The 21,292-nt window shown below is 43.3% G+C and overlaps 1 protein-coding gene and 1 pseudogene across 4 annotated transcripts in view; one reads left to right on the plus strand and one right to left on the minus strand.

The window, feature by feature from the left end:
• The window catches only part of SPIN1 (spindlin 1), an 82,032-nt gene extending 60,970 nt beyond the window's left edge, over positions 1–21,062 (minus strand). For 2 of the 4 annotated variants that reach the window (XM_005200923.5, XM_015471411.3), the window contains exon 1: positions 20,509–20,613. The gene's annotated coding sequence lies outside the window, so the exon portion shown is untranslated. Of the gene's footprint in view, positions 1–19,780; positions 20,614–20,969 lie in introns of those variants that run through there. The other 2 variants (XM_059889221.1, XM_059889220.1) reach the window with 2 other exon arrangements.
• On the plus strand, positions 4,218–5,726 carry LOC101902554 (ubiquitin-like FUBI-ribosomal protein eS30 fusion protein; annotated as a pseudogene).
• Positions 21,063–21,292: the final 230 nt, after the last annotated feature.

A 21,292-nucleotide genomic window follows, 5' to 3' on the forward strand; every position in this document is an offset into this window, starting at 1 on the left:
AACAGAATTGGTGACTGTTGTAAAACAAAGAGTTTGGCTGGCCTTCGTCCCAGTTCCTAGGAAGTACCTTCTAAATCCTTGGAATGTACTTAGTAACAGGAGTGCTTTTGATTTACGATCCCCTAGATAGTTTGTGCTAACAAGATGACTCACCAAAAAGATCAACTAGGGGATTAGAGAATTGGGATTTTGAATCCCCTGACAGCAGTCAATTTTCAAGGAGAGAAGCTAAAGATTGGGCTCAACCTTATGGCCAATGATTCAATCACCCATGCTTACATAACAAAGCCCCAGTAAAACACTTTGGACAGCCAATCTTCCCTGGTCAGCAATACTCCAGCCCTACACACCGTTACATATCCATGTGCAGGACAGTGATACTCCTGACTCCACCAAAGAAAACTGGATGATCCCCACCCAGATTATTACAGACCTCATCCTGTGTGTTTCTTCTTTTGGGTGGTCATGGGGATTTGGATCCTTTTCTGCTATAATGAAACTGTAGCATTTTCCTGAGTTCTATGAGTTCTTCTAGTAAATTCTCAAATCTGAGGTGGTCATGGGAATCCCTGACTTTGTAACCCAGGTGGTCAGAAATGTGGATGGCTTGTGGACCAAGTTTATTGCTGGTGTCTGCAGTGAGGGTAGTTTTATGGAGGACAATGCTTCAGCCTGTAAAGTGTAGCCTCACTCTGAGCAGCTAGCGTCTTAGGATTATATGCACTGACCCACACATCTATAATGCTCTCCTGTATTCCCTATCATCAATTATTTATGGCTCAATATGCTACAGTCCATGGGGTGGCAGAGTCAGACACGACTGAATGACTGAATAACCAACAACAAATGTGAAAGGTCAAAGGCCACCTCAATTCACTCTCTGATGAACATCAAGAACTACCATTTCCGTACCTTAAAATATAAAAACTGTTTACCTATATGTCTTATCTGCCACATAATACAGAAACAAAAAAGCACTATTACTAAAGTTTTAATATTTTAGTTAACTATTTAAATGTTTAAATTTATTTCTCCTTTGCTCCCTTGTATTTAACTTACTGTATTCAGAAACATTCTGAGAAGGTATCCATAGGTTTCGCCAGACTGCCAAAAGACCCATGACAAAACCACTCCTGCCTAAAACCACTGGCAAAAAAACAGCTCCGAATCTTCGGTGTGTCTCTACAAGGACACACAGGAATCACTGTGAGGAGCAGACAATCCTGGTAGTGACGGACTAGAGTCACTGTGACGGACTGGTGACTTAGACCACTCACCTGAGAGCTAGAATAGTAACATAAAATCTGGAAGAACAACACTAACAAAAACTATCGGGAACCAGGGTTTCTTATAGGAATGGTTAATTCCAGGTAAAGGGGAGGAAATACATGAAGAGCTTGGAACATCTTGCGCATACCAGAAGCCAGGAAGTTATCCAACTTAAGAAGGTATCACTGGAGTGGTGTCACAGAGACAAAGGGGGTTCTTTTACATTATTTTCTTGACTGTTATATCATTCACCCTCTGTATCGAAGTTGCACATCCACAGATTCAACCTACCTTAGATAAAGAATATTCAAGGGAAAAAAATTTCAGAAAGTTCCCCCATGGCACTGGTAACTACTTACACAGCATTTATGTTGCATTTGCAACCATTTATGCAGTACTTATGTTGCATTTGGTATTACAAATAATTTAGAAATGACACAGTATATGGGAGGATGTGCAGAGGTTACATGCAAAAACTATGTCATTTTATGGAAGAGACTTGAGCATCCATGGCTTTCTTCAGGGGATTCTAGAATCAATCCCCCGCAAATACTGAGGAACAACTGTATATGACTGAAAATGTCCACAGGCCAAAACTTTAACACACACACTGACACATACCCTAATCAAATGCTTGCAGGTATCAAAGAATTTTAAGATAGTGCTTCCAGAGGTAGGGCCTTGAGAGGTAAACCCCAAATTTGCAACCACTTTTATCCCTGAGGGTAACGGCCAAATGTTTGGGGCAGCTAAAGGTAACAACTTTGCAAGGTGAGGGGCCAAAGGCCAGAACCCAGGGACTACCAAAGGAAGGAGGGGGCTAGTATATCCATCTCTCTGTAAGATGAAATCCTGAACTGCTCTTGGGATCTGAGGGAATGGTAGGTAAGAAACCTAGCTGCAACTCATCTCTACCTTAAAACTTAACTGAGATTATCCTAAACCACCTAATCCCTCAGATGTCTGGCAGAGCAAGCATAAATCCTCTCCAGGAATACCATCCCAGAGCCCAAATTATCTCAAACAATTTAAAAAATATAATCTAATACATGTGCAACCATGTAAGTTAACCCACAAAGAGACAAAATAAAAACAAGCTGCAACAACCAACAACAACAACCAAAAAAAGCAAGACCCACTAATGTCTAAATAGCCTCTTGATGAAAGTGAAAGAGAATGAAAAAGTTGGCTTAAAGCTCAACATTCAGAAAACGAAGATCATGGCATCCAGTCCCATCACTTCATGGGAAGCAGATGGGGAAACAGTGGACACATGGCTGACTTTATTTTTCTGGCTCCAAAATCAGTGCAAATGGTGATTCCAGCCCTGAAATTAAAAGACACTTGCTCCTTGGAAGGAAAGTTATGATCAACCTAGACAGCACAATAAAAAGCTTTGCCAACAAAGGTCCGTCTAGTCAAGCCTATGGTTTTTCCAGTGGTCATGTATGGATGTGAGAGTTGGACTATAAAGAAGGCAGAGTGCCGAAGAATTGATGCTTTTGAACTGTGGTGTTGGAGAAGACTCTTGAGAGTCTCTTGGATTGCAAGGAGATCCAACCAGTCCATCCTAAAGGAGATCAGTCCTGGGTGTCCATTGGTGAGACTGATGTTGGCGCTGAAACTCCAATACTTTGAGTTTTGAAATTCCAATACTTCTCATCAGCCACCTGATAAGAAGAGCTAACTCATTTGAAAAGACCCTGATGCTGGGAAAGATTGAGGGAAGGAGGAGAAGGGAACAACAGAGGATGAGATGGTTGGAGAGCATCACCGACTCGATGGACATGAGTTTGAGTGAACTCCGGGAGTTGGTAATGGACAGGGAGGCCTGGCGTGCTGCGGTTCATGGGGTCACAAAGAGTTGGACATGACTAAACTGAACTGAACTGGGCTGCCGGCTATTGCAGTTACAAAATTATCCTTTAAAGTAAGTTATGGGAGGAAGGCTACAGGAATAAATAAATAAATGAAAAAACATCTGCAACTATCACATTCAAAGTGATTAAAAATGAAATATAAAACTCTGGTAGAAAACTACTACAGAATCAGATTTTCCAGAAGAGAAAAAACACAGTAAACTCAATGGACAGATTATCAGTTAAGCTAGTTTCGTTAAAAATTAGTGAACAAAGGGAGATCAGAAAAAATATCAAGAATGAAGCATGCAAAGGGTAAATAAAACATCAGGAAAATCTCACAAGTATTTTAATGGCGTGGAGGGTTGGGAGACAGGGCAGCAGAAATACATTAAAAAACAATGACTGCAAACGTCTCCAAAGAATAAAAAAGTACATAAAATACAAAATATAAACACACAAAATATAAATTTAAAAAAAATCACAAAAACTGTTCAAAACGAAAGACGAAATAAATAAATAAAAAGCATGAAGTAAAAAAGAGTCTATCCATGACAGCAAATACTAAACTGACAGTTTACTTAATAAAAAAAATAAATAAAAGCTGAAAATGTAATTCAGTAAGTTCTTTCAACACCTTAGAAGAAAACTGACAAGTTAAAACTCTATACATATCAAAAATATCCTTCAAAAAGAAAAATCAATTTGAGATATTTTTAAACTAACACAAACTCATAGAATTCACTATGAGGAGTCACACAACAGGGGAGAAACAAAGACTGCTCTTCAGGCAGAAGGAAAACGAAACTGGACTTGGACTGACTGGAATTACAGCAAGGAATGAAGAGCAATGAAAAGGGTTAAGGTAAATGGCCAGTACTAGGGGAACTCCCTGGAGGTCCAGGGGTCAGGACTTTGCCCTCCAATGCAGGGGACATGCATTGACCCCTGGTCACTGAACTAAGATCCCACCACTCGCTGGAACTAGTGAGGCTGCACGCCACAAGTGGAGAAAAGTCCACAGGCAGTTACGAAGAGCCCGCCTGCGGCAGCAAAGATTCCACGTGCGGCAACCAAGATCTGACATAGTCAAATGAGGGGTTTTTAAAAACAATAAATAAATGGTGATTACTGGACAAATTAATAATGTATAAGATAAAATATACACAGTTAAAATAGCATCAACTGAGCTACATAAGTGAAAATAAAATAAATGGAGTTTCAGCGTCCACAAAGAGGGGGAAATAACCAAACGTTAGATTTTGACAAGTCAGCGATCCGTGTTTTAAGTAACCTTGAGGTTAGCAGAGTTAAAAAAAAAAAAAAAAGACATCCAAAAAACTGAGGAAAAGACATAGAACAGGTACAATAAACAGAAAACACAAGAACACATTTAAACCCACTGGAGAAGGAAATGGCAACCCACTCCAGTATTCTTGTCTGGAGAATCCCAAGGACGGAGGAGCCTGGTGGGCTACAGTCCATGGCATTGCAAAGAGTCAGACACGACTGAGCAACTTCACTTTCATGTTAGTCATTTTGTTAAATATCAATAGACCAAACACTCCAGTTACAAGAAATATTGTCAGACTAGATTTTTTAAATCCCAGCTATGTATTGTTGACAACAGAAAAATAGAAAGTATGCAGAAAGACTGCAAATACAAGTTAAAAAAATTAAAAGGCACACACTATACCAACTAATCAGAGAAAAGATAATGCAATTACATTAATATTAAGCTAATCGAACTTTACCTCTAATACTACTTTTGCCTTAAAGGACACATTATTTTAAAAGACTCAGTGGTGAGGAAAATATACAATGCTAAACATGTATGCACCTAGTAACATAACCACAAAATAGATAAAGCAAAAATTATCATTAAGGAGAAACAGACAAATGCAAAATAAGCATACCAATACATTTCTCTTGATAACCAATACAACCAGCAAACCGAAGGCATAAAAGGACAAGAAGAATTTAACACAACTAGCAAAGCTGAACTAACAAATATAAAACACTGCGTCCAACAAAGTTCAAGCATGTTCTTTCCAAGCACACACAGGTCATCTACAAAAACTGATCAAAGCAGTGGTGTGGCGCACAGCAGCAGAAAGAATGTGCTCGCCCACACTACTCCACATCTGTGGTAGCAGCAGCAGCGTCCATGATCTAGTTGCCAACAAGGAGCTCTCTGTCAGCGCGCAGGAGCTACACACTCTCCAGGTGAGCAGCCAGGAGACAGTCGCCCAGATCAAGGCTCATGTATGTAGTCTCACTGGAGAGCACTGCTCCAAAGGATCAAGTCCTGCTCCTGGCAGGCACGCCCGGAGAGGATGAGGTTACCCTGGGCCAGTGTGGGTTAGAGGTTCTGGGCACTCTGGAAGTAGCCAGACTCATGGTTGGTCCATGGTTCCCTGGCCCCTGCTGGGAAAGTAAGGGTCAGACTCTGAAGGTGCCAAACAAGACGAAAAGACGACAGACTGGGCCAAGAAGCCTATGCAGTAGAACCAGCACTTTGTCAGTGTTGTGCCCACTTTGGGCAAGAAGGGCCCCAGTGCCAACTCTCAAGTCCTCCATAACCTTGGCTTTCTCTAATAAAGCCACTTAGCCCAATCATTAAAAAAAAAAAAAAAGAACCTGATCAGATTATATGTCAGGCCATAAAGCAAGCTTCAAAAAATGTCATAAGCTTTTAATTATATAGTATTCTGCTGCTGCTGCTGCTAAGTCACTTCAGTCATGTCCGACTCTGTGCGACCCCATTGACGGCAGCCCACCAAGCTTCCCCGTCCCTGGGATTCTCCAGGCAAGAACACTGGAGTGGGTTGCCATTTCCTTCTCCAATGCATGAAAGTGAAAAGTGAAAGTGAAGTCAGTCGGGTCCGACTCTATCGACCCCATGGACTGCAGCCTACCAGGCTCCTCCATCCATGGGATTTTCTAGGCAAAAGTACTGGAGTGGGGTGCCATTGCATTCTCCATAGTATTCTGACCACAAAGGAATCAAAACAGAAATCAGAAAAAAGCACACAGAATACAGAAGATTCTTAGAGCAAAGAAACTATTCTGTATGTAATTGTAGTGGTGGATACACATTACAAATGTAAAGGTTCACAGACTATATAAAACCAAGAGTGAACCCTGGTGGTCCAGTGACTAATACTCCATGTTCCCAACACACACAGCCCAGCTTCGGTTCCTAGTCAGCGAAGTAGTAATAGATCCCACATGCCACAACTGAGAGTTAGCATGACACAACTAAAGACCAGGCACGCATCACTGAGAACAGAAGGTCCCGCATGCCACAACTAAAACCTCGCACAGCCAAATAAACAAACAAGTATATTTTAAAAAGAGTGAACCCTATGTGACCTTGGATGACAATGATGTCAACGTAGGTTCATCCACTCTAACAAATGTACAATCTGGTACAGGATGTTGCCAACAGGAGAGGCTGTGCTTGTGTGGGATCAGGGGATACAGGGAACTCTGTACTTTCTACTCAGTATTGCTGTGAACCTAAAGCTGCCCTTAAAAATAAAAGTGTATTTGGAAATAAGGAAAAAAAAAGTTTACCTGACAGGCTAGGTTAATGAGTATGCTATGATTGCAAACAACTCTCAAAATCTTAGTTGCTTAAGACCAAAGAAACTCCCACTTCCTGCCTTCTTCCTCTTTTCTCCACTCTTGCCCCCCACATCCTCAGCTCTCAGTTTGCTCTAGACACATAAAGACCTGCACTGCAAGAAGCTCCACTTGTAAACAGGATCACTGGCAAAAGGAAGGGAATATGGGAAATCTCACCACTGCTCTTAAAGCCTGTGACAAGTCTCTTCAGCTCACACTGCACTGGCCAAGACAAATCACATGACTACTTAACTTCAGAGGCAGAAACTAAAAGCAAAAATACTGCCACACGCTCTCAGAAAAGATTTAAACTTAATACTGGTGAGGATGTGGAGTCACAAGAATGCATTCACCAGAAAAGAAACTGATAGGTATACCCACACTGGATGTTCGTCATTATCTAATACTGAACATAGGCATAAAAGACCCAACAATTCTAATAAGTCTACCCAACAGAAAAGCAATCAAGAAACCTGAATGTTCAGAGCACATCCACTTACACAAGCCACGTGACACTCATGAAATGAGCCTCCTGGATCACTTAATATGGGGAGCTGCTCGGTTCTAAATCCATCACGGCCCTTGCCCCAGACCAATACTTCCTACAGGGTGTTCTAGCCAATCACTGGCCATAGGCAGGATGCTTAAGAATGGCCATTTCAGCAGGACAAGGGACTCCTCTGGTCCCATCTTTGGCTAGAGGACATGTCACTGGCCTTGCTAAAACTTTCTTAGAACAGCACTTAAGTCCTAAGTTACCAGACATTCTCTTCAATTTCTTCCTCCTCCACATGCATCAGACCTGCAAGGGGCTGTTCACTCTCTCACAAGTATTTCTCCCAATACTGCAAAATCTAATCCGAACTTCCTTTCTTGTCCTTGGGAGGAAGTGAACAGTTTCAAAGTGGGAACAACCTAATATTTTACAGCAGGAGAATGAACAGCCATGGATAATACATGAGTAAATCATTACTTGCATAAACAAACCACAACTATACATGACCTTGTGAATGAAATGAATGACAAAAATGAGTAACAATTGCATGGGTAATGTGTCACAAACCACAGATTTGTAATTACTTCTGTACTTTCAGTATATTTCACTGAAAAAAAAAAAAAGGCAAGACTCTGAAAAGTCAACTGTCCTTAAACCAAAACAGGAATTGGCTACTTACTATTAATCAGATACAACCACTATGGAGAACAGTGTGGAGGATCCTTAAATAACTAAGAATAAAAGTATCATCCGTGTGTGCTCAGTCATGCCTGACTCCTTGCACCCCCGTGGACTGCAGCCCACCAGGCTCCTCTATCCATGAAATTTTCCAGGCAAGAATATCCGAGTGGGTTGCCATTTCCTCCTCCAGAGGATCTTCCTGACCCAGAGATCGAACCAGTGTTTCCTGAGTTTCCCACATTAGTAGGCAGGTTCTTTACCGCAGAGCCAGCTGGGAAGCCCAAAGGTGATGCTGAGGGTGATGGGGGCCAAAGGAAAAAGTAATTCCTTCCTCTTTTTCTCCCTCCCTCTCTCCCGCTTCTTACCTTCACCTTAGTATTCATTTGAGTAAAGACATCAATACAACTCTCAAAACTACCATATATGACTCAGCAATCCCACTACTGGGCATACTCCCTGAGAAAACCATAATTCAAAAGGACACATGTACCCCAATGTTCACAGCAGCACTGTTTACAACAGCAAGGATGTGGAAGCAATTTTGATGTCTGTTGACAGATGAATGGATAAAGATGTGGTGCATATATACAATGGAATATTACTCAGCAGCCATAGAAAGGAACAAAATTGGGTCATTTGTAGTGACGTGGATGAACCTAGAATCTGTCATACAACAGAGGGAAGTTAGAAAAACAAATATCATGTATACATGGAATATACATGCAATCTAGAAAAATGGTACTGAGGAACCAAATTGCAGTACAGGAACAAAGATGCAGATGTAGAGGATGGACTTTGGGTGGGGGGTGGGGGTGGATTGAGAGAGTGGCGCTGACATATACACACTACCATCTGTAAAACAGCTAGCTACTGAGAGGCTTCCGCAGAGCACAGGAAGCTTGTCTTTGAGTTCTGGGATGACCTAGAGGGGTGGGACGCAGGGGATGGGAGGGAGGCTCAAGAGAGAGCGGATGTATGCAGTTATAGCTGATGCACGCTTTTGCATAGCAGAAACACAACACTGTCAAGCAACTACACTCCAATTAAAAAATGATAAAATAAAAAGAGTATAGGCAATTTATATTTCTTCAGTGAAGCCACTTTCCAAAAAGATTCTACCAAATTATAGTCCCACAGTTATGTAAATTATTTATTTATTTAAAGCTAATGCATTTTAGGTGAACACTACTTTATGGACTAAAACTTGTGGTGAAGACTATTTATAAAGGGAAAGCACATAAGATTGCTTTTATCTTTCACTGAGTCCATTTAAAAGATTCATGAGATTAGATCTGATAGAGTGCCTGATGAACTATGGACAGAGGTTTGTGGCATTGTACAGGAGGCAGGGATCAAGACCATCCCCAAGAAAAAGAAATGCAAAAAGGCAAACTGGCTGTCTGAGGAGGCCTTACAAATAGCTGTGAAAACAAGAGAAGCAAAAAGCAAAGGAGAAAAGGAAAGATATATCCATTTGAATGCAGAGTTCCAAAGAACAGCAAGGAGAGATAAGAAAGCCTTCCTCAGTGATCAGTGCAAAGAAACAGAGGAAGACAATAGAATGGGAAAGACGAAAGATCTCTTCAAGAAAATTAGATACCAAGGGAACATTTCATGCAAAGATGGACTCAATAAAGGACAGACATGTCATGGACCTAACAGAAGCAGAAGATACTAAGAAGAGGTGACAAGAATACACAGAAGAACTGTACAAAAAAGAGCTTCACAACCCAGATAATCACGATGGTGTGATTACTCACCTAGAGCCAGACATCCTGGAATGTGAAGTCAAGTGGGCCTTAGGAATCATCACTATGAACAAAGCTAGTGGAGGTGATGGAATTCCAGTTGAGCTATTTCAAATTCTAAAAGATGATGCTGTGAAAGTGCTGCACTCAATATGCTAGTAAATTTGGAAAACTCAGCAGTGGTCACAGGACTGGAAAAGGTCAGTTTTCATTCCAATACTTTAGAAAAGCAAGGCCAAAGAATGCTCAAACTACCCCACAATTGCACTCATCTCACACGCTAGTGAAGTAATGCTTGGAGAATTCTCCAAGCCAGACTTCAACAGTACTGCATGAACCGTGAACTTTCAGATGTTCAAGCTGGTTTTAAAAAAGGCAGAGGAACCAGAGATCAAATTGCCAACATCCGCTGGATCATCGAAAAAGCAAGAGAGTTCCAGATAAACATCTATTTCTGCTTTACTGACTATGCCAAAGCCTTTGACTGTGTGGATCACAACAAACTGTAGAAAATTCTGAAAGAGATGGGAATACCAGAGCACCTGACCTGCCTCTTGAAAAATCTGCATGCAGGTCAGGAAGCAACAGTTAGAAATGGGCATGGAACAACAGACTGATTCCAAATAGGAAAAGGAGTATGTCAAGGCTGTATACTGTCACCCTGCTTATTTAACGTATATGCAGGGTACATCATTAGAAATGCTGGGCTAGAGGAAGCACAAGCTGGAATCAAGATTGCCAGGAGAAATATCAATAACCTCAGATATGCAGATGACACCACCCTTATGGCAGAAAGTAAAGAAGAATTAAAGAGCCTCTTAATGAAGTGAAAGAGGAGAGTGAAAAAGTTGGCTTAAAGCTTAACATTCAGAAAACTAAGATCATGGCATCCGGTCCCATCACTTGATGGCAAACAGATAGAGCAACAGTGTCAGATTTTATTTTGGGGGGCTCCAAAATCACTGCAGATGGTGACTGCAGCCATGTAATTAAAAGACGCTTACTTCTTGGAAGAAAAGTTATGACCAACCTAGATAGCATATTAAAAAGAAGAGACATTACTTTGCGAACAAAGGTCCATCTAGTCCAAGCTATGGTTTTTTCCAGTTGTCATGTATGGATGTGAGAGTTGGGACTATAAAGAAAGCTGAGCACCAAAGAATTGATGCTTTTGAACTGTGGGGTTGGAGAAGACTCTCAAGAGTCCCTTGGACTGCAAGAAGATCCAACCAGTCCATCCTAACGGAAATCAGTCCTGAATATTCATTGGAAGGACTGATGTTGAAGCTGAAACTCCAATACTTTGGCCACCTGATGTGAAGAACTGACTCGTTTGAAAAGACCCTGATGCTGTGAATGGTTGAAGGCGGGAGGAGAAGGGGATGACAGAGGGGGAGATGGTTGGATGGCATCACCGACTCAATGGACATGAGTTTGAGTAAACTCCAGGAGTTAGTGATGGACAGGGAGGCCTGGCGTGCTGCAGTCCATGAGGTCACAAAGAGTCAGACACAACTGAGCAACTGAATTGAACTGAGTCCATTTAAAGAAAATCTTTTTAAGATTATACAAAAATACCAGAGTCACCAAAAATTACCTATTATAACTCAATGATTAATTTTCTAAATAAAAAAGACCATTTAACAGACCTGACAGCCCAAGATGGAACTGTCACCACAGCATTTACAGATCCCAGTTCAGTGTCCTGTCCACATCAATAAATTTGGCCTAACCCAACTTTACATTCCCTCCAGCATCATCTCACACCCTTAACATCCATTTCCACAATTATTCCCCAGGCAAACTCTTGGAGGGTAGGTCTACCTCTTCATGAATCACACTTTGCACCTCATCCTTTGGGGCCTTCTGGGAGGATTCTAGGTGAAGCCAAATGCAGGTTTTTCAGGCAAAGAGATTAAGTTCAGACAGGGGATGAAAAGGCTGCTTCTACTGGCAAAGGTAACCCAACAGAATTTAGGTCTTCAAGATCTCCAGCTAAATCAGAAACTGACCATATGTCTCTAATCCAATTTTCAGGATTCCACTCCTAACCAATCCAAGTTCTCACCTACTAACAGGGAATTCAATTTGCAGTTTTAGGGCAGCACAGAAACTTTCAGGTTCCTTATGGGAACCCTCACTGGGAATTTAAAACCCTGAGCTCATCATTTTGCTTTGTAATGTTTTAACTTGGCTAGGCTAAACTGCATTCCCAGGCTTTCCCTTGTATTTGCTTCAGGACTAGGTGGGCTACAGAGAGACTACCATGCCACAGACGGAGGGCGCATCTGGCAGGACATCTGCACTCACTAACTCCCCGTCTGCCTCACTGATGCGAGGCTGCAACAGCTTCTCTACCTTCCCCCAGGCTCCCTGAGTCTCTGTCTCCTGAGCCAATGTGTGTGGTCAGCTCCAAGACAAAGGCCCAGCTCTTTCTGGATGCCCACACACCAGTGTCAGAAGCAACACAACTGACACAGCTTTCCATCTGTCTTGCTGTGGCTTCCAGTCTGTCTTCTTCCCCAAGGCACTTCCACCTTTCTTTCTCAAATTCTTGTCCTATGGACTACAAGTCTAGCATGAGGCACACAAGCTGCATAGCCAGCTCCTACACTGTATTAACTGAGATCTCTGAAAAAGACTATCTGACAGACTCCTGGAGAGGAAACCACACATTCAACCACACAGCCTCAATCTGCCTTTGGACAATGCTAGCTAGGGCCCAGGGGACATGAGCTCTCAGAACCCAAGAACTGAGCTAAGGACCAGAAAAGTATTGATGGACAAAAACAATTAAGAATCTCTGCTCTCATGAAGCTCAGCCTTTTTGAGAAAACAAAAACTCATTAAATCATGTGAACAAATGTAACCCTGTAATTTTGATAAGCACTTGGGAAGGACAGCAATGTCTCTAATGTAAGGACTTGACGAAAGTCAAGAAAAAACTTCAAAATCTTCAGAAAATTGATGGTTACTGCAAGCAAGTGATGGATATATTGAGATTCTCTATTCTACCTTTATTATAAAATTTACAAACACTAAACAGCTTTCATCAGAAAGTGAGGCTTGAGACAAGGAAAGGAGACTAAGAAGAACTGAAATTTGGACAGAAAAGCATTCCAGGAAGAGGGAAAGAACAAGGGCCAGGCTCCCTAATGGCAGAGATGACTATACCTGATCAAATACAAAACAATATATCAAACGTTATTCATTGCAATAATTTTTTAACAGCAGCAGAATATAAACATTATATATATATTTAGAAAATGAACTACAAGCACAAAAGAGTACATACCAAGAATATAGAAGTGTATATGAAGTGATCTCCAGAATACATTAGGTAAAAAGGAAGAAACAACAGTGTATACAAGCTTTTTGGAAACAAAAGCACGTACAAACTTTTTTTAAGAAAAGCAGGTAAAAAAATGTTTCCTTACATTGCAAAAATAAGTGGAAAAATAAACCAGAAATAAAAATAGAGCATGAGGAGAAGAGTTTAGAGATAGGAAAAGAAGGCAGAATGTGAACACACCTTTATAATGCAGCTTTGACTCTGGAACTATATAAATGTTTTACACACTGAAAAAAATGTGTTTAGAAAAACATTAAAGCAATCCTTAAATGTTAGGGATTTCATTCAAATAAACCAAACTAATAATCAAATTGATTACAAAATCAGAAAGAAAATGTCTTCAAATAATTCCATAATTCAGAATGTAAACATTTTTAAAACAAAGGGAATAAAATAGAAAACCTACAATCATTCAACTGTTAAAAAGTTTTTGAACTATTACGCTTATACTGTAGGATAAAGGAAAGTAATTAAAGTTGGTAAGAATGCAAATTTTTAACATTAGAGAAGGATAAACCCAAAGTAAAAACCCTATGAAGTTAAATGTGAACTGGAACTAGCAACACAAAATCAAAACTAGTATTTCCCAAGTCCGGCCAATGACAGCAAGGGCATCTCAAAGGCAATAAGGACACACAGCACTAGATTTTGGTATCTAAACTCCACTGCCTGCTAAGAAGAGCTGAAAGAACTGGTTGATAGATATTGGGCAGAAAAAGCATAAAGTCAGTCTCAGACATCGTGTAACATGAGCAAGAAACAGTTCAAAGGTTAACAGGGTCACATCCAAGGCAAGAAACTAGTTTGAAAGCACCAAGCCATGACCAAACTAGGATAAGGTGAGGAAAAAGAATGATGACTACTTGATTAAGACACACAATACATAAAATTCCATAGGTCCACAGTGATCCTAAAGGAGAGAAAGCAAAAGGAAATACACAATAACAAATCAACCCTGTACACAGGGAAAAGAACATTCTTAGCCTTGTGTCAAGACCTAAAACTCATACTAGGAATATTAATTTAGATATGATTAGTTAATATATGGATAAGTAGGTCATACAGACTTAAATTGAAGAAAGTGGGGAAAACCACTAGGCCATTCAGGCATGACCTAAATCAAATTCCTTATGATTATACAGTGAAGTGAGAAATAGATTTAAGGGACTAGATCTGATAGACAGAGTGCCTGATGAACTGTGGACAGAGGTTCCTGACATTGTACAGGAGACAAGGATCAAGACCATCTCCATGAAAAAGAAACGCAAAAAAGCAAAATGGCTGTCTGAGGAGGGCTTACAAATAGCTGTGAAAAGAGAAGCAAAAAGCAAAGGAGAAAAGGAAAGATATAAGCATCTGAATGCAGAGTTTCAAAGAATAGCAAGGGATAAGAAAGCCTTCCTCAGGGATCAAAGCAAAGAAATAGAGGAAAACAACAGAAGGGGAAAGACGAGAGATCTCTTCAAGAAAATAAGAGATACCAAGGGAACATTTCATGCAAAGATGGGCTCGATAAAGGACAGAAATGGTATGCACCTAACAGAAGCAGAAGATAGAAAAGGTGGCAAGAATACACAGAAGAACTATACAAAAAAGAGCTTCACAACCCAGATAATCACGATGGTATGATCACTCACCTAGAGCCAGACATCCTGGAATGTGAAGTCAAGTGGGCCTTAGAAACCATCACTACGAACAAGGCTAGTGGAGGTGATGGAATTCCAGTTGAGCTATTCCAAATCCTGAAAGATGATGCTGTGAAAGTGCTGCACTCAATATGCCAGCAAATTTGGAAAGCTCAGCAACGGACACAGGACTGGAAAAGGTCAGTTTTCATTCCAATCCATAAGAAAGGCAATGCCAAAGAATGCTCAAACCACCACACAATTGCACTCCTCTCACACACTAGCAAAGTAATGCTCAAAATTCTCCAAGCCAGGCTTCAACAGTACGTGAACTGTGGAATTTCAGATGTTTAAGCTGGTTTTAGAAAAGGCAGAGGAACCAGAGATTAAATGGTCAACATCCACTGGATCACTGAAAAAGCAAGAGAGTTCCAGAAAAACACCTATTTCTGCTTTATTGACTATGCCAAAGCCTTTGACTGTGTGGATCACAATAAACTGTGGAAAATTCTGAAAGAGATGGGAGTACCAGACCACCGGACCTGCCTCTTGAGAAACCTATATGCAGGTCAGGAAGCAACAGTTAGAACTGGACATGGAACAACAGACTGGTTCCAAATAGGAAAAGGAGTACGTCAAGGCTGTATACTGTCACCCTGCTTATTTAACTTATATGCAGAGTACATCATGAGAAACGCTGGGCTGGAAAAAGTACAAGCTGGAATCAAGATTGCCGGGAGAAATATCAATAACCTCAGATATGCCGGAGAAGGCAATGGCACCCCACTCCAGTACTCTTGCCTGAAAAATCCCATGGACAGAGGACCCTGGTGGGCTGCAGTCCATGGGGTCGCTAAAGAGTCAGAAACGACTGAGCGACTTCACTTTCACTTTTCACTTTCATGCACTGGAGAAGGCAATGGCAACCCACTCCAGTGTTCTTGCCTGGAGAATTCCAGGGACGGGGGAGCCTGGTGGGCTACCGTCTATGGGGTCGCACAGAGTCGGACACGACTGAAGCAACTTAGCATTAGCAGCAGATATGCAGATACCACCACCCTTATGGCAGAAAGTGAAGAGGAACTAAAAACCCTCTTGATGAAAGTGAAAGAGGAGAGTGAAAAAGTTGGCTTAAAGCTCAACATTCAGAAAATGAAGATTATGGCATCTGGTTCCATCACTTCATGGCAGATAGATGGGGAAACAGTGGAAACAGTGTCAGACTTTAATTTTGGGGGCTCCAAAATCACTGCAGATGGTGATTGCAGCCATGAAATTAAAAGACGCTTCCTCCTTGGAAGCAAAGTTATGACCAACCTAGATAGCATATAGAAAAGCAGAGACATTACTTTGCCAACAAAGGTCTGTCTAGTCAAGGCTAGGGTTTTTCCAGTGGTCATGTATGGATGTGAGAGTTGGACTGTGAAGAAAGCTGAGCGCCGAAGAATTGATGCTTTTGAACTGTGGTGTTGATGCTTTTGAACTGTGGTGTTGGAGAAGACTCTTGAGAGTCCCTTGGACTGCCAGGAGATCCAACCAGTCCATCCTAAAGGAGATCAGTCCTGGGTGTTCATTGGAAGGACTGATGCTGAAGCTGAAAGTCCAATACTTTGGCTACCTCATGCGAAGAGTTGATTCATTGGAAAAGACCCTGATGTTGGGAGGGACTGGGGGCAGGAGGAGAAAGGGACGACAGAGGATGAGATGGCTGGATGGCATCACTGACTCAATGGACATGGGTTTGGGTGGACTCCAGGAGTTGGTGATGGACAGGGAGGCGTGCTGTGATTCATGGACAGGACTGAGCGACTGAACTGAACTGAATTGAACTGAGGTCATATAGACATACATGTCTGTAATTACATAGACCATCTATAAATAAATATGTAGATCATTTGCAGACAGGACCAAATATTAAACCTAAGTTATATGGATGTAACTATAAGCAAGCTGAACAACAAATATAAGCAAACAAATATAATCTAAGTTTAAAAAATTGTCCTGCCTCTTATTACTACAATCTAAAAACATTTCAAGTGGTATTCAAATATTTCATTAGTCTCTTTATTTACTCTCTCAACATATGGATAAAACAATATCTATGATGAATTGATGCTCCCCACCCCCAAAAAAATCAACACATTTAACATTTTAGTGTCTCCAGACAAATTGCCTTTGCTTCAAATTACTTTATCCTTATTCAACAGGTTAGACTCTTGTAAACTTGAGCTGGAACACTGGTAGATTCCTTCAATCCATCTTTCAGAAGGTTTAATGTCTTTCAATGGCTCCCCGCACCCGCCCACCACCACCACCCTCTGAATAAAACAGCAACCACCTCAATGGGATATGTTCAATTATTTAAAATCTGGCCCCAAATTCATTCCTAGACAGACTGATCATGTCAAACTTAAGTGTGTCAGCAGTTGTATGATCAATACCTACAGGGAACTTATGATATCCAGAAGCCCTAGGAATCACTCACATGGGAATAACAGATAACACAGGAAAACTTTTGATTGTAATGGTCTGACACTCATCATGACTCCGCTCCTGTTGTTCCTTCATCTAGACTGCTTTCCTCTAACCTATATTCTTAACCCTGCAGGAACATCACCTTCTCTCCATATGCCTGGGTATCTTCCCTACCAAGCTGTAAGGTCTCGAAGGGCACATCTTCATGTATCATGCCCACATCTGACTTATGGCAATTTTAAAGCCAAAAAATAAGCACCCAATAAAAATTTAATTAAAAATTTAGTAGACGACAAGCACAACTAAGCAACCTATTGTCGAAAAAAGAATGCTAGTAACTATAGCAAAGTTCAAAAGCATGAAGAAGAAGGAAATCAACAATGACTGGCACAGCTGCTGCATTTCAGGAACTGTACTGGGAACTCTACACATCCATTTCATTTAACTACTGTAATAGCCTTACATGATAGGCTTCATCCCAGTTTACAGTTGAGGAATAGCGCTTAGAAGGGCTATGTGATCAACCAGGTATGTGGCTTTGGACCAGTAAGGAGTGGGGTTGGATTTCAACCCAGACTCTTCAGAGTTGAAGGCCATTCAATCTCCACATCCAACTCCAGAGCTCACATCTTTTTCACAATGGATTCCCCATTTCCAATTTCTTTTTGTTCAAAGGAAAGAAAAAAAAACACAATTAAGCATCTAATAAATATAAGGGAGTATTTCCATGACATATATTTTTCTCAACAAATTAGAATTCTGCTAATTCAAAAGAAATATCCAACAACAGTTATTTTTAATCTCTGCAATAATCCACCATAATTCTTCCAGAACAGCAGTATCATTTTTATGTGTTTCTAACATACCAGAGGAAAAAATGCTAACAATTAAGGAGTACAGCCAATGGAGTTTATCTGTATACAACCAGATAAGTCATTGGGAAGAGAGAACACTGCATAATTAAATTTCTTCTAGTTAAGATTTCAAATTAATAGCTCAATTATATCATATCAATACCGTTAAGAGTCAAATTTGAGGTACTCTTTTCCACAGGATGCACAGGCAAACAAAAATCACATCAACCTCCCACTCCATGATTTATGAGAGTGGTACCATTACCTGTAAGGACACCAATGACCAACATTTCGCCATTACCTAGATTTCATGAGTGTTACTACATGTTACACTAAAAACAACAAACTATATAAGGTCAAATATGGAAAACAATGTTGGTATTATTTCTCAGCACCACTAACCGGATACTGTGAATTGTTACCCTGGGGGAAAAGGAAAAGAACATAGCACTGTTTCCCAAACTAAGGTGACCAAAGACTCCTTTGATTTTCCTGTAGCATTTCTTAGCATGAGTGTCACAAAGAATACCACCTTAAACGCTGCTTCATATATATACTCAAAACAAAGTAAATATTATGACTGGGTTCTAAACTAGTAAATAAAGAAACAGTACTATCAAAACTCTGGGGATCATCTAAAATCTTAAAAAAAAAAAAAAAACTCTAAGTTAATCATAGAGATTGACTGAAGGTCTCTTTCCTTAACTCATTTCTCAGAATTTTGAAGTAACCATTTTGCTACTCAAAGAAATTCTATTTTCTCACAAGAAACACACACCTACTATCGACGATTCTGACAAACATTTAACGACCTTTGCATGCAATTATCAAGTCAAATCCCATGAACACAGGGGCCTGGTAGGTTAGTCCAGGAGGTCACAAAAAGAGTCGGACTCGACTTAGCTGCTCAACAACAAACCAAGTCTGATGATAAAGGTTCTATAAATTGTTAGCTACAATTTTTTGGTATTTGCCTCTTACCCAAGAATTGGGGGAAGGGCAGAAGTTTCCTCATCTCACTTGACCCTCATCTGAAATTTCACAGCCTCTTAAAAGTTCACAACCTCTAAGAACGTTAACAGACTCAATCTGTCCTGGTATATACACCCTCAAGTACAGGTTTAGTTTTCATTTCCTAACAAAGGTATGTAGAAAGCAATTACTGTACTCTCCATCAATCCCTTCAGACCGCAGAGTTCCTTCCAGAAAATTCCAACAGAAGTTATATAGGAATTCGCATTTGGGGAGGTATGTCGTCTTTGGCAGAAGTCAGGTTATACAGCGCAATCCTTTAACACTTAAATGTACTGAGGGTTGCTTTCTGACGTACAGCAGATCTGTATTTTCTACTTCAACATGCATGGAAAACCCTCTCCAAAACCAGGAATCCCAACCCACAAATCATAAAAAAAGCAAATAAGCGTGAAGCAACTGCGTAAACAGATTTGGGGTGCTTATTTCTAGGCATTTATGGCTGAGGCCATCACTAAAATTCAATCTGGTAAAGTCGACAACGCATCCCCAACAGGAAAGATGAACAGAGCCAACCGTAGGCACTGCGCAGTTTCCGCGCCGTGCGATTAATCTCAGCAAATGCTTGCGGAATGCGCTCAAGGTCACTCGTGATGAAAAAGAAAAGTGTGTGTGTGTGTGTGTGTGTGTTTGAGTGTGCGTGTGCAGAAACGCCCGCCGTCGGCTAGTCCCGCGCAGAGCTGCCCAGGGCGCGTGGACAAGCAGCCAAGGGGGCGGGGGAATTGAGGGGGGGGGTTACCGAGATACCCGAAAAACCACCTTCTCCGCCAAGCCCACTGCTGCAGAACCCCGGCAACCACCCGGGAGGTTACGCCGTCGTAGGTACACAGCCCTGGGTAGGAGAGCAACGCCAGGCCTCCGGAGGGTCCCGATCTTGGAGAACCCCCTCCCCTTTCAGTGGTCCGGTTCCAGCGCCCCTCGAGCTACGGAGACCAGTCCTCCTTCCCACCCCCACCTCCTTCCACCCTCCGCCCCAGCCCCTCCCACGCCCCGAGGGCCGTTCCCCTCCCCCCTGACATCCCCTCCCACCACCGGGGGTCCAGCCCCCACCCCCGCCCCAGGGGACTCCTACACCGCCCCCTCAGGCCCCGAGGGTCTCATTCCTTCCTCCCCCGCCCAGGCCGGGTTATGCAACACTCACCCGCCCCGCCCCCCCGCCAGCGCCCGCCGCATTGCCCCCCTCCCCGGGCCCAGCCACCCCGCGCCCCCCGCCCGCTCGAGTGCCGAGGCCTCCCAAACAAAGCGCGCGGGGCTGGCCGGCCGGGCCGGGGGCGGCGGCCATGTTGGCGGGGGCGGCGAACAAAGGCGCGCGGCCCGAGCCCGAGGCCCCCGCCCGAAGCCCGGCCGGCAGGGGGCGCTGTACAGGCGCCGCCCGCCGCCCGGACAATGCGCCGCGGCCCGCTGCTCCCTGGGCGCCACCGCCCCTCAACGCGCCCCGCCCGCGGCCCCGCTGCGGCGCCCGCTCCCCGGCGCTGCACAGGCCTCACCTGCTGGCCTCCTAGGCCGCCGTCTGCAGCCCTTGGGCCCTGCCGTCCCGCGCCGCGATCCCGCCCCGGCCCGACCGAGCCAGACGGCGCCGCCCCGCCCCCGCTCCGCTCCGCGGCCGCCGCCGCCCGCCCCCGACCGCACGGCGCACGCGCACTGCGTCCGCCGACTGCACCGGCAGCACCGCCCGGCCCCGGCCCGACGGGCCGTATTGCGCAGGCGCTCCAGCTGGAGGGAGGGGCCTAGAGGACAGAGGGCGGGGCCTGGCGGCAGGACTCGGCTGGAGGCTGCTCACCTGGCGGCGGGGCGGGACCGAATAAACGAGGGCCTGGAGGTGGGGCGGGGCCTGGTGGTGCTGCAGGGAGGGGCCTGGCACCACTCACCTGGTAGCCAAGCACAGCGGACTGGGGCCTGGCGCCGGGGTGGGGCCTGGCAGCTGGGAGGGGCCAGGCGCGGCTCTCACCTGGGGGCGGGGCCTGGCTGGGTCCCAGCTGCGCTCCGAGAGGCGGCATTAAGGGCCCAAAGGCCCGGCGGCCGGGGACGGCGGGAATTGCGCCGGAAGTCTGGCATCCTTAGAAGTTTCGTTTTCGCGCGGTGGGAGGGTTTTCACCGACTGACTGATCCTCCCTGTCCTTGAATTTAAGCAGCAAGTCGACCTGCGTTGTACGCACCGCCCCTTTGGAAGAAGCGGAGTACAGTGACACGGCCATCCGCTGACAGAGCTGTGGTGGCCGAGGAAACGCAGCACTCAGCGCTGAGGGCTTCCCAATCGGGCCCCACCGCCGC

Source organism: Bos taurus, chromosome 8 (genome assembly GCF_002263795.3).
Source record: "Bos taurus isolate L1 Dominette 01449 registration number 42190680 breed Hereford chromosome 8, ARS-UCD2.0, whole genome shotgun sequence".
Lineage (NCBI taxonomy): Eukaryota > Metazoa > Chordata > Mammalia > Artiodactyla > Bovidae > Bos > Bos taurus.